Raw genomic sequence first — 13,314 nt, forward strand, 5'->3', positions numbered from 1 at the left:
TAATCTCTGAATTCGGTCTTTTAGCCAGTTTTCTATCCATTTACAAACTGACCTTTCCAAGCCTGTAGACTTTACCTTACACATTAGCCGTGTGTGGGGAACGGTGTCCAACTTTTTTGCAAAATCTAAGTATACTATGTCCACCGCCACCCCTCTGTCCAGAGTTTTACTTACCTCCTAATAAAAAGAAATCCGGTTTGTCTGGCAACTCCTGTCTTTCGTGAACCCATGCTGTCTGTTGGTTAAAATACTTTTTTAAAACAAGAACTCATCTATATGGTCTTTTATTAACATTTCAGTATCTTTCACTTTGATCCATTTTCAATTATAGGCACCACTTTGGCCCTACACCAATCCAGTGGTACTATTCCGGTCATTAAAGAGTCCCTAAAAATTAGAAACATTGGCTTTAAAATGACAAAGCTCAATTATTTTAGGCTCCATTCACATCTGGGCGTATGGGGGTGACAATCGTGGTAAAAACGTGCCAATAGAATCGCAGGATGCCCATCGCCCAAGAGAAGCTTCTGTATTTCTTTTGGGCGTACTGTGATTGTCGCCCGACTAATCGCTGGAAAATTGCGTCGCATTTGGGGTGCTATTGAAATCGACGTGCAACACACCAGGACCGCGATTCCGCCCACGATTTGAAAAGCGGAGATGTGAACGGAGCCTTGGAATCCGTGTGTGTATGCCATCTGGTCCAGGTGCTTAATTCACCTTTATTCTGTCTAAATATTTCTGGACCATATACATTTTGAGCCATTGCGGTTCATTTGGGGCTGTGTCAATACCATCCCCGTTATGGACATGAACTCCCTCATGCTCCTTTTATATGCACAGAGCTGAAGAAAGTATTTAATAAATGTAAATGTGCCTTCTTTTTGTCCCCAGTCACCCACTCTACACTAATATATTTGAAGATTTTTTTTTTTTTTTTTTGGGGGGGGGGAGTTTGTCTACAATCTTTTGCAATCTGTAGTCCATTTTGAATTTTTACTGCCTTGATTTCCTTTTTACATATTCTGTTAAATTCTTTGTAACATTTAAACAATGATAGTGTTCTTTTTTATTTTTAAAAGCTCCTTTCTTATTTATAGCTTTTTAAACTTTGGTTGTGAGCCACATAGGTTTTATATTTAGTGGTTTAAACGTATTTCCCATTTTCCCATGGTAATATATTTTGCATTGTGTTTACATATAGTTTTTAACTTTCCAATACATGTTTGTTGTTTACAGCTAACATTAAATGAAATCATGTTATGGTCACAGCTATCCAGAGGTTCTTTTATATGAATATTGGTAATAAGCTCTGCATGGTTTGAGATTACCAGGTCCAACAAAGCATCATTCCTAGTTGGGGACCTCTATGAGAGATTTCTCTACTCAGAGATGCTTAACCACTTCAATACAGGGCACTTAGACACCTTCCTGCCCAGACCAATTTTCAGCTTTCAGTGCTGTCGCAGTTTGAATAACAATTGCACGGTCATGCTACACTGTACCCAAACTAAATTTTTATCATTTTGTTCCCATAAATAGAGCTTTCTTTTGGTGGTATTTGATCACTTCTGCGGTTTTTATTTTTTGCGAAACAAATAAAAAAATTTGAAAAAAATATGTTTTGCTTTTGTTTCTGTTTAAAAATTTTGTAAATAAGTTCTCTTTCACTGATGGGCACTGATAAGATGGCACTGACAGGCACTGATAAGGCCGCAGCGATGAGGTGGCACCAATGAGCGGGCACTGACGATGGGCACTGATATGCGGCACTGATGGGCACTGGTAGGCGGCACTGATGGGTGGCACTGATATGCAGCACTAATGGGCATTGATAGGCGGCACTGATGGGCACTCATGGGTGGCACTGGTGGGCACTGATAGGCGACACTGATGGGCACTGAAAGGCTGCAAAGATGGGTTCTTATGGGTGGCACTGATGGGCACTGATAGGCGGCACTGATGGGCACTGATAGGCGGCACTGATGGGCACTGATAGGCAGCACTGATGGGCACTGATATGTGGCATGATGGGCACTGATACGTGGCACTGATGGGCACTGATACGCGGCACTGATAGGCATCCCTGGTGGCACTGGCAGTGGTAGGCATTGGAGTGGGCACTGATTGGCAGCTGCCTGGGCATTGATTGGCAGCTGCCTTTGCACTGATTAGTATCTTCCTGGGGGTCTAGGGGGCATATCTGGTGGTCCAGTGTTGCTGATTTCCCTGGTGGTCCTGGGCGGCTTCCCTGGTGGTCCTGGGTAGGATCCGACGGGGGGCTGCGCTGATAAACAATCAGCACAGACCCCCCCTGTCAGGAGAGCAGCCGATCGGCTCTCCTCTACTCGCGTCTGTCAGACGCGAGTGAGGAAAAGCCGATCACCGGCTCTTCCTATTTACATCGTGATCAGCCGTGATTGGACATGGCTGATCACGTGGTAAAGAGTCTCCATCAGAGACTCTTTACCTAGATCGGTGTTGTGGGGTATCAGACTGACACCCTGCAACAACGATCGCTGCGATGCGCGCCCCCGGGTCATATGACGCCCAGTCAGGATATTGAAACCACTTTGCCGCTGTCATTCTGCTATATGGCGGGCGGCAAGTGGTTAAATAATTGTAAAGGCCAACTTTTTTTTTTTTTTTTTTTTTTACCGTAATACATTCTCTGCAGTAAGGTAATGCCTTTCATGTTCTAACCCCCCCCCCCCCCCCATACTTTAGCAGAGTCTTTTTTCAGAGATTTTTTGATCTGCTTCTCTCTCTCTCCTCATATGGACTGACAAACGGCAGTGGGAGCCATTGGCTCCCGCTGCTGTTAATCAAATCCTGTGAGGAGAGAGGGGGGGTGGGACCAAGCCACACTTTGTTTAGCAATAGACACACACAGCCTGGCTCAGAATTGAGCCTGCATGTGTGCGACCTATGGCAGCACACCCAAGAGAAGAGGAACCTAGAGTGCCGGCGGGGACCGTAGAAGAGGAGGATAGGGGCCACTCTGTGCAAAACCATTGCACAAAGCACAGCAGTATACCATGTTTGTTGTATAAAAAAAACAAAAAAAAAACCTAACCTTTGCTATAAATTTCATTCTTTCCTATGGAGTTTTTGTTTTGTTTTTTTCTCTTTAGGCTGATTCTCCTATCAAGATTCCCTGCTGCCTCTCCACGGGACCCTAGCACTTTCTGTTTACCCTAGTCTGATTCAATGCCTTCTTTTGGGCACTTCACTCTCCCTGCACAGCCTTCCTCGTGTGTGTATTTTATTTATATATATATATAGATATATATATATATCTATATATATATATATATTATGAGTTTTCTGACCCAACATCTGATATCATAGGCAAAGTTTCAGTCCTTTTAGAGGTCTTAGATAATGGGTCTGTCTGAGGAGTTACATAAAGAAGCTCCCCATTCTCCTAAAAAAAAAATCAGATCTAGGTGTGTCGCATTCAGCTGAAATTTCAATCAAACTTAAGCCATTATTGATGCTGTGTGTTCCTAATTAGCATTAACTGCTTCAGCCCTGGAAGATTTTACCCCCTTCCTGACCAGAGCACTTTTTACGATTCGGCACTGCGTCACTTTAACTGAAAATTGAGCGTCATGCGACGTTGCACCCAAACAAAATTGACGTCCTTTTTTTCTCACTAATAGAGCTTTCTTTTGATGGTATTTGATCACCTCTGCGGTTTTTATTTTTTGCGCTGTAAACAAAAAAAAAACGACAATTTTGAAATAATGCAATATTTTTTATTTTTTGCTATAATAAATACCCCCAAAAATATATAAAAAAAACAATTTTTTTTCCCTCCTTTTAGCCCAATATGTATTCTTCTACATATTTTTGGTAAAAAAAATCGCAATAAGCGTATATTGATTGGTTTGCGCAAAAGTTATAGCGTCTACAAAATAGGGGGTAGTTTTATGGCATTTTTATTATTTTTTTTTTACTAGTAATGGCGGCGATCTCCGATTTCTTATCGGGACTGCGACATTGTGGCGGACACGTCGGACAATTTTGACACATTTTTGGGACCATTGGCATTTTTACAGCGATCAGTGCTATAAAAATGCATTGATGACTGTAAAAATGTCACTGGCAGGGAAGAGGTTAACACTAGGGGGTGATCAAGGGATTAATTGTGTTCCCTAGTGTGTGTTCTAACTGAAGGGGGGAGTGGACTGTGTAGGGGAAGAGATAGATCGCTGTTCATACTCTGTATGAACAGATGATCTGTCACTTATCCCCTCAGAGAACCGGAGACTGTGTGTTTACACACACACAGATCCTGGTTCTCCGTGTGTCCCGAGCGATCGTGGGAGCCCGGTGGTGATCCCAACTGCCGGGCACTCGCATTTGCGCAGGGGGCGCGTGCCCCTAGGGGCCACAGGGCGAAGCGACGTTACATAAAGTTGTTTCACCCAGCCGTGCCATTCTGCCGCAGTACAACTAGCCGCCTTAGATCTTTCTAATCCTTTTGCTGTTAGAGCCCATCCTATATGACTGGTGTCACCGTAAAAAGCTGTTTGTAACACCCTATTGAGGGCAGTTACATGCAAAAAAAAAATCCCTGCAGTGGATCCTGCTATCTCTTGTCTTAACCACTTCCTCCAGGTGGACATCATATGATGTCATTTACTTTGATTGGAGATATCTGGATGATTCCTGCAGCTGCAGGCATCATCCATATACTGTTTTTTTTTTCAGCCAGCGAATTCCTACAGTGTAAAAGCCATCTTGACAGCTGTTTAGCCTCTTGCTTGCTTTTTACAGGCGGTGTGAGGGGACGCCCCCTGCCACTTCTAGCTCTCCCGTGCGTTTGGGGAGCCGAAGAATGGATCCAGCGGCGGCACTGCCGGTTTACCATAGCAACCAAAAAAATGTGTTGCGCTGTAAATATACTCAAACGTATTAAAATCAAAATCATGTAGTGCTCATACACTGATGAGAATAAAGTGCTATAAGTGCAAAAAAGAAAATTCATCCATAGCTCGTCTGCATTGTTGGGTCTGGTGTCTCTCATCTTCCCCTTGACATAACCCCACAGATTCTCTATGGGGTTTAGGTCAGGCAATTTTGCTGGCCAATCAAGCACAATGATACTATGATCATTAAACAGGTATTGGTACTTTTGGCAGTGCGGGCAGATGCCAAGTCCTGCTGGAAAATGAAATTGGCATCTCCATAAAGCTGGTCAGCAGAATTTCCTGGTACAGGGCTGCGCTGGATTTGGACTTGATAAAATACAGTGGACCAACACCAGCAGATGACATGGCTGCCCAAATTATCATGGACTGTGGAAAATGTTGCATTTCATTTGGAAATCAAGGACCCAGAGTCTGGAGGAAGAGTGGAAAGGCACAGAAGTTGCATGATGTCCAGTGTGAAGTTTCCACAGTCACTGGAAACTGGTAACCTGTAAAAAAATGTAAAACATCGCCTATGGGGATTTTTAAGTACTGTAGTTTGGCGCCATTCCTCGTGTGTGCTCAATTTTAAAGCGTTGCATGTTTGGTATCTATTTACTCGGCGTAACATCATCCTTTATATTTTACCTAAAAATTTGGTTGTCTATTGTGGTTTCTTAAAGTTCATTAAGGTGTATTTTTTTTTTTTTTTCTTAAATTGCATTTGAAAAATAACTGCGCAAATACTGTGTGACGTAAAAAATGGCACCGACCGGCATTTTATTCCCTAGGGTCTCTGCTACACACCTCTGTTAAAATGTCAGGTTTCTGTGTTGAAAAGACAAAGATAAATAGTTTCTGAACTTTTTCCACCTTTTATGTGACATATAAACTGTACAACTCAATTGAAAAACAAACTGAAATCATTTAGGAGGGGGAAGTAAAAATAAAAAACTAAAATGATGTGGTTGCGATAAGAAACCATGAATCAGACTGAGACAGAAGTACAGTTAAATCACACTTGTTTAATAATAATTTAAAAAGGGTAAACAGAGAAATTTTAGTCAAAACATAGCCAGAGTTCAGGAACTGAAACCGATAGTCAGACAAGCCAAAACATCAGGAAGCCAGAGATGAGCGTAGTAGAACAGCAAGCAGGATCTGGAGCCAGAAGGAATGTCAGCCAAGCAAGTCTTTGACAGGAACACAGGACTCTCTAGAAATGTGACCAAGGCGAAGGCAGAGATCATCTGGACTGGACAGCTTAAGTAGGCAGGACTGACAAGCAGGATATCACCAACAGGTGAGTCACTGTGGAGAGATAGAAGCTGGCAATTAGCGGACAGCTGAGCGGCCAGCTTAGAGAAGGAAGGGCTGAGCCCAGCCCTGACAGTTGGATAAGTGTGCACACCCTCTTATAACTGGGGATGTAGCTGTGTTCAGAATTAAGAAATCACATTTAAACTCATGTTAAATAGGAGTCGGTACACACCTGCCATCATTTAAAGTTTCTCTGATTAACCCCAAATAAAGTTCAGCTGTTCTAGTAGGTCTTTCCTGAGATTTTCTTAGTCGCATCCTACAGCAAATGCAATGGTCCACAGAGAACTTCCAAAAAAACCAGAGGGATCTCATTGTTAAAAGTAATCAGTCAGGAGAAGGGTACAAAAAAATTCCAAGGCTTTAGATATACCATGGAACAGACAGTCATCATCAAGTGGAGAAAAAATGGCACAACAGTGACATCATGAAGAACTGAATGTCCCCCCAAAATTGATGAAAAGAAGAGAAATAAACTGGTCAGGGAGGCTGCCAAGAGGCCTACAGCAACATTAAAGGAGCTGCAGGAATATCTGGCAAGTACTGGCTTTGTGGTACATCTGACAACAATCTCTTGTATTCTTCATATGTCTGGGCTATGGGGTAGATTGGCAATACGGAATTCTTTTCTTACAAAGAACAACATCCAACCTGGCTAAATGTTGCAAAAACACATCTAAAGTCACCGAAAAGCATGTGGGAAAATGTGTTATGGTCTGATGAAACCAAGGTTGAACTTTTTTGGCCATAATGCTAAAAGATATGTTTGGCGCAAAAACACTGCACATCACCAAAATAACACCATACCCACCATGAAGCATTGTGGCGGCAGCATCATGCTTTGAAGCTGTTTTTCTTCAGCTGGAACAGGGGCCTTAGTCAAGGTAGAGGGAATTATGTATAGTTCCAAATACCAGTCAATATTGGCACAAAACCTTCAGGCTTCTGCTAAAAAGCTGAACATGAAGAGGAACTTCATGTTTCAGCATAACGACCCAAAGCATACATCCAAATAAAAAAAAACGAATGGCTTCACCAGAAGACGATTAAAGTTTTGGAATGGCCCAGGCCTGAATCCCATTGAAAATCTGTGGGGTGATCTGAAGAGGGCTGCGCACAGGAGATGCCCTCGCAATATGACAGATTTGGAGTGTTTTTGCAAAGAAGAGTCGGCAAATATTGTCAAGTCAAGATATGCCATGCTAATAGACTCATACCCAAAAAGACAGAGTGCTGTAATAAAATCAAAGGTGCTTCAGTATATATAGTGGGGACGGAAAGTATTCAGACCTCCTTAATTTTTTCACTCTTTGTTATATTGCAGCCATTTGCTAAAATCATTTAAGTTCATTTTTTCCTCATTAATGTACACACAGCACCCCATATTGACAGAAAAACACAGAATTGTTGACATTTTTGCAGATTTATTAAAAAAGAAAAACTGAAATATCACATGGTCCTACGTATTCAGACCCTTTGCTGTGACACTCATATATTTAACTCAGGTGCTGTTCATTTCTTCCGATCATCCTTGAGATGGTTCTACACCTTCATTTGAGTCCAGTTGTGTTTGATTATAATGATTGGACTTGATTAGGAAAGCCACACACCTGTCTATATAAGACCTTACAGCTCACAGTGCATGTCAGAGCAAATGAGAATCATGAGGTCAAAGGAACTGCCTGAAGAGCTCAGAGACAGAATCGTGGCAAGGCACAGATCTGGCCAAGGTTACCAAAAAATTTCTGCTGTACTTAAGGTTCCTAAGAGCACAGTGGCCTCCATAATCCTTAAATGGAAGATGTTTGGGACGACCAGAACCCTTCCTAGAGCTGTCCGTTTGGCCAAACTGAGCTATTGGGGGAGAAGAGCCTTGGTGAGAGAGGTAAAGAAGAACCCAAAGATCACTGTGGCTGAGCTCCAGAGATGCAGTTGGGAGACGGGAGAAAGTTGTAGAAAGTCAACCATCACTGCAGCCCTCCACCAGTCGGGGCTTTATGGCAGAGTTGCCCGACGGAAGCCTCTCCTCAGTGCAAGACACATGAAAGCCCGCATGGAGTTTGCTAAAAAAAACACCTGAAGGACTCCAAGATGGTAAGAAATAAGATTCTTTGGTCTGATGAGACCAAGATAGAACTTTTTAAGAACTTAGAACTTAATTCTAAGTGATATGTGTGGAGAAAACTAAGCACTGCTTATCACCTGTCCAATACAGTTCAAACAGTGAAGCATGGTGGTGGCAGCATCATGCTGTGGGGGTGTTTTTCAGCTGCAGGGACAGGATGACTGGTTGCAATCGAGGGAAAGATGAATGCAGCCAAGTACAGGGATATCCTGGACGAATACCTTCTCCAGAGTGCTCAGGACCTCAGACTGGGCCGAAGGTTTACCTTCCAACAAGACAATGACCCTAAGCACACAGCTAAAATAACAAAGGAGTGGCTTCACAACAACTCTGTGACTGTTCTTGAATGGAAAAAAAAAAACTTTCCATCCCCACTGTATATACAGTGTGTGTATATGTCTGTGTATATATACACACAATCATGTTTTGGGGTTCCGAGTCATTTTCTAGCAACAAAAATGATGATTTTTTACATATAGGACAGAAATGCCAGAATTGGCTTAGGTTGAAATTGGTTAACAAGATGCTTGCAGCCCCTGTACAGGATGATTCTGTGTTCAAGGACCCAGTTGGGGGGCGTGGCCTGATGAGGCATGTGAGCGGACCTGCTGCACAGAGCTCCCGCTGATGATCCTGCATTTCATCCTTTCCTTGCAATAGATTTTGCCTGTTTTTGCCTAACACAGATGCCTGTTACCTCCTGGAAGTGTCCAGTACTGCTGGCCGTTGGATCCGTGTGGATGATGACCCGGGGGAATCGAGGGGGGAATTGAGCAGAGGCCACGGCCTTGGAGCCCCAAGCTGGCCAAGATGGCGCCAGACAGTCTCATCCTCCTAAACCAGAGCGCGGCCTGGAGAAAAACGGTGAGCAGGGGGTAAGTCACACAAGCCTCTGAAATCTAAAGAGCAACCCAGGGACATGCTGTATTACACTCAAAAGCTGGCTGGGCGCTCTGACTCCCCCCTGCATGTCTCACCATTAGCCCTTATGCTCCTCTGAGCTGGAGAGCAGGGAAGACACAAGCATGCTGGATGATACAGTGCCATTAGACATGCAGCATGATCTCCTGTCTGACCCATTTGATTCCCCTTCTGATGATAGTGTTCAACCCTCTCTGAGTGAGATCCTGCACGCTGTGCATAAGTGCACTGCCTCTGTGGAAGATTTAAAGGAGAAATTTGGAGGTCTGAGGGAAACAGTATCTCTCATGCGTCAAGATCTTCAAAAGATCAGGGAGAGAACCACGGCTGTGGAGGGAAGGGTGAGCGATGTGGAGGACCAGTTGCCCCCCCTTCACAGGGATGTCAGAATGGCCGCTCAAAACGCCTTCCAAGCTCTCAGTAAAACAGACGACATCGAGAACCGTCTGAGACGCAACGATGTGCGTATAGTGGGGCTCCCTGAAAAGGTGGAAGGCCAAGATCCTACAACATTTATTGAAGGATGGTTGCAAGAAGTTTTTGGCAAAGAAGCTTTTTCCCCCATCTACACTGTAGAAAGGGCACACAGGGTGCACCCGCGACCCCTTCCGCCTGGCAACCCTCCACGATTGATACTGGCCAGACTCCTGAATTATAAGGATAGGGAGGTGGTGCTACGTCTGGCTAGAGAAAAGGGCAATGTCACACATAATGGAGCCAAAATCTCATTTTATCCGGACTTCTCCGCGGAAGTGCAATGCCGGCGATCAAAATTTGCTGATGTCAAGAAAAGGCTACAAAAGCTGCAATTAACATATGCAATGATGTTTCCAGCAAAGCTTAGGGTGACGGCCGGAGGACAACACCAATTCTTTGAAAATGCACAAGAAGCAGCGGCCTGGCTTGATTGCAATGAGCAGGATCTCCGTTGCCAAGACCGAGAAAATGGAGCAGGATAGACCTTGTATGGCAGTTGACATAATGGAAAGTATGGGGCACTAAGTTCCCTTTTTTCTTTTTGTTCACCATTCTGAAGAGGAACTTTACATGTTAATCGCACAGCGAGTGACTAACGCCCAAAAAATATCTTTTATTTATCTTTATTATTTTTTCTCATTGTTTACTATCTTCACCACTAGCAATGGCCCACACGGGCGATGTTACCGTGTAAGGTGCTTGTGAGTTATGTGAAGGCCTTGGTTATATGGCTACTGTTTCAATGCCCAGTTGGCATAAAAGGACAGAACGGATCGCATACCCTACAGCCCCTGTACGGTTCTGGTTATGTGCGTTTAATCATGGATAGACCCAAGGCCTTCATTTCTTTCAGTTTGTTTTGTTTTCACCTGTTTTGCCGCGCAGTTGCGCAAGACTTTTCATTTTTTACGAACACTGTGTTTCCAATGCGCAGCCCCCATGCAGGGCAAATACTTTTTGATGCAAAATGATTCATTACACCTGAGCTGTTGTACAGTCCAAGTCAATCTGTTCTTTTATGCCCCGTACACACGGTCAGATTTTCCGACGGAAAATGTGCGATCGGAGCGTGTTGTCGGACATTCCGACCGTGTGTGGGCTCCATCGGACATTTTCCATCGGATTTTCCAACACACAAAGTTTGAGAGCAGGCTATAAAAAATCTGATTGCGTCAATTCCGACCGTGTGTGGCCAGTTCCGACGCACAAAGTGCCACGCATGCTCAGAAGAAATTCCGAGACGGAACAGCTCGGTCTGGTAAAATTAGCGTTTGCAATGGGTACAGCACCTTCGTCACGCTGCAATGTAAAAAATGGTTTAATACAGCGCACTCTCTTCTTCTTTATAATGTGAGAAGAATGAAGTAGTTTTGCTGCTCATATTCACACAGACTTCTCAAAAACTTCTTTCTTTATTATTTATCGTGATTCCCTTAATATATTTAGATTTGTCACATCTGACAAAATGTATTTTTTGTTGTTTCATTTGTTTTTGTTTTTCAAGGCTGTTTTTTTTTTTATTTTTTGGGGGTTTGTATTTTTTTCAAGGCTGATCTTTGTTTTATTTTATTTTTAGTTTTACTCCATAATATTTTTGTGTGTGTTTTGTGTCTCAAGTTACCACAACACCATTATTATCTTGTATTATTTAATCTCAAGAAGGTTGCTTGGTGTTGGTGTCCTTTGTTAATTTCACATTGTATTTTTGAAATGTACCTGAATCCTCACAAACAAACAGTCCTTTTTTAAGGAAAACACACATAGGCGAGTATAATTGAAACAAAAAATCCTTTATTAAGGGCTCAGAACCAAACAAAGAGGGAGGCAACGCTGGAGAAACATCAGAGATTGGCGAAGCCTTGGACCCCCAGGGCACACATCAAATCTTTTCCTGCAAAATTGGTGGGCTGAGGAGTCCATATCTAAGGGAGTGCAGTCTGGTCCAGAAGTCCCAGAGATCCGGAAAGCAGCAGATGACATGTGCTTTTCTTAACTGTTATCCAGTTTAAAATGTCAACTTTCATGTTCATGGGCACATTATTCATTCGTATCAAACATTTTTCTTTCGGCCTAGAAAACACCATTGTTTTGGCCATATGCATTTGCCCACATTTTTTAGGGCCTACTTGTCTGAAAATAATTTGGTTGTGTAGATGGGTTTGTTAATAAAATGAAGTACAAACTAGATTCTGCGTAAGGAGAGGACACTCAGCAGCTGTTTAGATATCTGGACATTGGAGCACTAGTGTGGGACACAAGAACACCCTTTTTATTAGGGGGCCCACACAGGTGCTCCAGTGTATACTATAGGGGTGTCTCCATCTGTGAAGCTTGCACAAAACAGGTAAAGTATTGAAGCTTAACAAAGGACACTAAAAATTCTAAATCTTGGAACTCTGCCAAAACAGACAATTGTACCCCACTTCCAAGCAATGTTTCATATTTATAGTTCTTCCCTCAAATATCTGTGTGCTAAGTATACCATTTTTTTTTTTTTTACATAGGGGAGAAAAGACTCGGAGGACACCCCTTAAGGAGACCAGAGACCCCCCACCTCTGGAAGAAGGGGAAATCCAACCAAGACAAGCAGAGCAGGAGGAGGAAGACGTGGTGGAAATTGGCACCACAACAGGTGAGTGTCTGTGACCACAGGCTCAGGTAAGAGGTGGATGCCGGCATATTTATAATACTTGTTTTTTTTTGGTTTCTATCTTTTTAGGTGATCGTGATGTTGTGGATCCAGATCCTTTCACCTCGGAAAGTGCACAGATCCTGATTGGGGAGATCATGGGGTGTAATAGGGACTTGGAAAACATCAAGAAAAACATCAATAATGTTCTTCAAAAAAATAAGAACATCATTGAAGTTTTGGGTAGAGTTTAAAACCCTTCCAAACCCCTTTGTTTTATGGTGTGCTACAATTTTTTTGTCAAATTGGAGAAAAGCCAAATTTTGAAATTTTGAGGCACACAGTGTGTCAACATGTGCTATCTGCCATCACGGGAGATCAATGGACGCGTTTTGGGGGTGCAACCCCTTCCTCAATAAAGTAGCTGAGAGGAAGGGCTTGCTCCCCCAAAACACGTCCCTTGATCCCCCATGATGACAGCTAGCACATGTTGACATTCGGCTATTTGTGTGCATCTTCAAAATTTGGCTTTTCCGGGGGTGATTCACCCCATCTGAACGCAATATCAAACACAGTTTCTAAATACTCATGTCTGATATTGCCTTCAATTTCTACCAAATGTGAACTTTGTAAGTTCAAGATTTGTGTCTTTCTTGGTTTTAAACATGCCTGTTTTATCCTAAATGGACATTTCTACTTTTTCTAATGTGACCCCAAAAATTGTTATACAACAAACATGTTGGTTTGTTTTAAAAAACCTTTTCTAAATGCACATGTGATTGTGCAGGTATTAAATTAGATTGTTAATCAAGAATGTGTGGATTATTGTTTCAACGCTACAACACTTTTGGGGTGCTCTAATTGCTGCTTTCTGTGACAATGGGTGTTATTTCCTAAGGGCAAATCCACTTTGCACTACAAGT

At 42.8% G+C, this 13,314-nt stretch overlaps 1 protein-coding gene across 1 annotated transcript in view; it reads left to right on the forward strand.

Annotated features, from left to right (window-relative positions):
• The window catches only part of ZBTB34 (zinc finger and BTB domain containing 34), a 71,892-nt gene extending 58,791 nt beyond the window's left edge, over positions 1-13,101 (forward strand). The window contains exons 2-3 of the transcript XR_012236046.1: positions 12,267-12,394; positions 12,482-13,101. The gene's annotated coding sequence lies outside the window, so the exon portion shown is untranslated. The remainder of the gene's footprint in view (positions 1-12,266; positions 12,395-12,481) is intronic.
• The last annotated feature ends 213 nt before the right edge of the window (positions 13,102-13,314 follow it).

The sequence above is a fragment of the Aquarana catesbeiana genome, linkage group LG09, assembly GCF_042186555.1.
Source record: "Aquarana catesbeiana isolate 2022-GZ linkage group LG09, ASM4218655v1, whole genome shotgun sequence".
Classification (NCBI taxonomy): domain Eukaryota; kingdom Metazoa; phylum Chordata; class Amphibia; order Anura; family Ranidae; genus Aquarana; species Aquarana catesbeiana.